Source organism: Callithrix jacchus, chromosome 7 (genome assembly GCF_049354715.1).
Source record: "Callithrix jacchus isolate 240 chromosome 7, calJac240_pri, whole genome shotgun sequence".
Lineage (NCBI taxonomy): Eukaryota > Metazoa > Chordata > Mammalia > Primates > Cebidae > Callithrix > Callithrix jacchus.
Genome location: NC_133508.1, coordinates 28,694,789 through 28,699,090, shown reverse-complemented (window position 1 = coordinate 28,699,090; position 4,302 = coordinate 28,694,789). Strand labels below are relative to the sequence as shown.

General features: G+C 42.6%; 1 pseudogene; it reads right to left on the bottom strand.

The window, feature by feature from the left end:
- Window positions 1-579: 579 nt before the first annotated feature.
- Window positions 580-1,442, bottom strand: LOC100400896 (small ribosomal subunit protein uS2 pseudogene; annotated as a pseudogene).
- Window positions 1,443-4,302: the final 2,860 nt, after the last annotated feature.

Below are 4,302 nucleotides of genomic sequence, written 5' to 3'. Positions count from 1 at the left end.
CCAAATGCCCACTGATAATAGACTGGATTGGAAAAATGTGGCACATATACACCATGGAATATTATGCAGCAATCAGAAATGATGAGTTTGTGTCGTTTGTAGGGACATGGATGAATCTGGAGAACATCATCCTCAGCAAACTGACACAAGAACAGAAATTGAAGCACCACATATTCTCACTCATAGGCAGGTGATGACAAATGAGAACACATGGACACAGAAAGGGGAGTACTAAACACTGGGGTCTATAGGGGGGAAAAGGGGGGACCAGTGGGAGGGGGAGGTGGGGAGGGATAGCCTGGGGAGAAATGCCAAACGTGGGTGAAGGGGAAAAGGAAAGCAAAGCACACTGCCATGTGTGTTCCTATGCAACTGTCTTGCATGCTCTGCTCATGTACCCCAAAACCTAAAATCCAATGAAAAATTAAAAAAAAAAAAAGTGAACATGCTTCTCTTTACCTCTTCTCTATTAATCCCTCTCCCCAGGGAAAACCACTTCTTTTTTTCATTCTTAGAAACTGATGTTTATTTTCCATCAACCTTACTTCCATGTTGCTTAAGAGCCGGTACAAGAACAGCTTAAGACCATTCAGTGGTTGCCCTGACCCATTCAGTGGACTGAGCAGTGGGAGCTGCAGACCAGTCTTCCGTGGCAGGCTGGGTGCTCCAGTCTTCAGTAGGGAACTGCTGAATAGGCACAGAGGGCACCTGCACGCCGTCAGACCAGTCTGCAACCTCAGGCTGGGTAGCAGTGAATTCAGAAGCTGGAGCAGTCCATTCACCCAGAAATTCCTCTTTGGTCACAGGCTTTTCAGCAGCAGCCTGCTCTTCTTTTTCGGTCTCTTCAGGATCTCTGTAGAAGTAGAGATGAGGAATGACCTCCCACGGGTGTTCATGGGAAATGGTACCACACATGCGCAAAACTTCCCTGGCCATCATCCACCACATTAAACCCGTTGAGTGAGCTCCCATGTTGTTGCATGGGATGGCAATGTTCACATAGCGCAGAGGAGAATCTGTGTGACACAGAGCAATGGTGGGAAGGTCAACATAAGATGCCTCTGTGTGAGGCTGATGGTCAACCCTGGGGTCAGTAAACGCAAGAAGCCGTAGCACCTGGGAGGCTGCCTGGATCTGGTTGGTGAAGGTCCCAGGAGTGAAGCAGCAACAACTGGGGTGGCTCCAGTGGCAGCAGCAAATTTCAGCACCACTCTCTGGCCAGTATTCCTGGAAGATATGACGCTGACATCAGTGGGGTTTTCAATGGCAGCAATGGCACGAGCTGCCCTTAGAAGTTTCTCCCAGGTCCTTTTCAGATTTCTGATGTAGATGCCATCACTTTTCCTTTTGTAGATGTGCTGTTCCATTTAGAAGCCAAGGTTGGTGCCACCTAAGTGGGTTCCTGCTGCAGAACTTAAGGACATCCTCCATTTGCAGGACATCAGGGACTCTGGAAGTTGTGAAAGGTTCCCTTTAAGTTATGATGGGAATCCAGAACTGTGGGTGGCGTGGAAAGCAGAAACCACTTTTTTTGTTTTGTTTTGTTTTTGAGACAGTCTCACCTTGTCACCCAGGCTGGAGTGCAGTGGAGGATCTTGGCTCACTGCAACTTTCACCTCCTGGGTTCCAGTGATACTCCTGCTTCAGCTTCCTAAGTACCTGGGATTACAGGCATCTGCCCCCATGCCTGGCTAATTTTTGTACTTTTAGTAGAGATAGAGTCTCACCATGTTGGCCACGCTGGTCTCTAACTCCTAACGTCAAATGATCCACCTGCCTCAGCCTCCCAGTGTTGGGATTACAGGCTGAACCACCACGCCCAGCCGGAAACCACTTCAAATAATGTAGCAGGTTATATATTGACACATAAACAGTTTTGATGAGATTATACTGTCTCTCCACATTTCTTTTTCTTTTATTTATTTATTTTTTTTTTGAGATCTAGGCTGGAGTGTAGTGGCAGGATCTCGGCTCACTACAACTTCCATTGCCCAGGTTCAAGCGATTCTCCTGCCTCAGGCTCCTGAGTAGCTGAGACTACAGGCACCCTGAAATTCCTTGTTGGTCACAGTGCCGCCACGCGCCCAGCTAATTTTTTTTTTGAGTCAGAATCTCACTCTGTATCCCGGGCTGGAGTGTAGTGGCAGGATCTCAGCTCACTGCAACTTCCACCTCCTGGGTTGAAGTGATTCTCTTGCCTTAGCCTCCAGAGTATATTTACCAGCGCGGTAAGAGGCTAGGTAGAACGTAGGAATTAAGAGCATAGACTACTTGGATTGGATGCTAACTTGTGCCTCTCAGGTTCTGTGTGAACTTGGACAAATGACTTCCCCTCTCTGGGTCTTAATTTCTCCATCTGTAAAATGTGTTCTGATAAAATGCTTATAGCAGCATATGAAAAATGCTCATAATCAGTAATCCTCAAAGAAATGAAAATTAAAATCACAGTGAGATATCGTAACAGTCAGATTGGCTAGTATTAAAAAGTAAGAAGATAACAGATGTTGAGGATATAAAGAAAAAGGAATGCTTATACACTGTTGGTGGGAATGTAAATGAGTATGACTTTTATGGAAAACAGGATGGAGATTTCTCAAAGAACTAAAAATAGAACTATCATATGATCTAGCAATTCTACTATTATGTATCTACCCAGAGGAAAATAGATAAAAATTATATCAAAAAGATACCTGCATTCATATGTTTATCACAGCACTATTCAAAATAGCAAAGATATGGAATCAACCTAAGTATCCACCAATGGCTAATCAGATATAGAAGATGTGGTGTATATATACAATGGAATACTATGCAGCCATGAAAAAGAATCAAATGTTTTTTGCAGCAACATGGTTGGAACTGGAGGCCATTATCTTAGGGGAAACAACTCAGAAAGTCAAATACTACATGTTCTCACTTATAAGTGGGAGCTGAGTCATGAGTATACATTGACATAGAGTGTGCAGTGGTAAACATGAGAGACTGGGAAAGGTGGGAGGATGGAGGACGGTGGGTGATGAGAAATTACTTAATGAGTCCAATCCACAGTCTTTAGGTGATGGATGCACTCAAAGCCCAGACCTCACCACTATGCAATATAGCCATGTAATTAAACTATACCTGTACCCCTGAAATTTATAAAAATAGGCTGGGTGTGGTGGCTCACACCGATAATCCCAACATTTTGGGAGGCTAAGTTGGGCAGATCACCTGAGGTAGGGAGTTCGAGGGCAGACTGGCCAATGTAGTGAAATTCCTTCTCTGCTAAAAAATACAAAAATTAGCCCAGTGTGGTGGTGCGTGCCTGTGGTCCCAGCTACTGGGGAGGCTAAGGCAGGAGAATTACTTGAACCTGGGAGGTGAAGGTTGTAGTGAGCCAAGTGGCATTGCACTCCAATCTGGGCAATAGAGTGAGACTCTGTCTCAAAAGAAAAAAAACAAGTATACAAATAAAAGGAAAAAAAGTGCTTGCGGTGGGGATGAAATAAATTAATGCAGGTAGAGCCTCTAGAATGGTACTAGGGCATGTAACAAGCCATAATGAATCTGTTTGCTTTTAGTGAAGTTTTAAGTTCTTTTTAAACTTTATTACAAACAGTGCTACAATGAAGGTTTTTACACACATCTTTTTGAACATGTTTACTAGTATTTTTACAGGACAAAAGTCAGAATGAGGGATCGTGTAGGATATTCACACAAAATTAGAATGGACATTGCCTAATTGCCTTCCAAAAGTTGTATCCATTTACCCTCCAGCGAAGAGTGTACAAAATGGCTCATATTCCCAGACTTTTGCCCAAACTGGATTTTATCATTTTGAAAAAAATTGTGCCCATCTAGTAACAACTGATCTTTGACACACTGAGTTACAGTATAAAGAGCACTTTACCCAAATGGCTCACAAGGCGACCTAACTGGATAGAGGCCATACGTCACACATTTTAACATTTCAATAGAAAATTCTTATCACTATCCAACATGGAGACTTATAAAATTCTTATCTTTTCTCTCCATAATGCTTCTATGTGTCTTTATTCAGAACTGAGGGTATATGAAAATAAATTTTCCTTCCCTTGATTTCCTTCTTTTTAAATTCTACAGATGCTGAGAAATACTTGAGTGCTCGGAAGTCATGTTCTGCTTGCTGCAAGCATTTGATACCCTATCATTAAAATAAGAAATAGACTGTTATCCTCTGCCCTCTTCTGTGCATTTTCGTGTGTGTGTGTGTGTGTATGTGTATATATATGTATATATTTTTAAAATGTATATATGTTTATATTTAAAATATATATGTATATA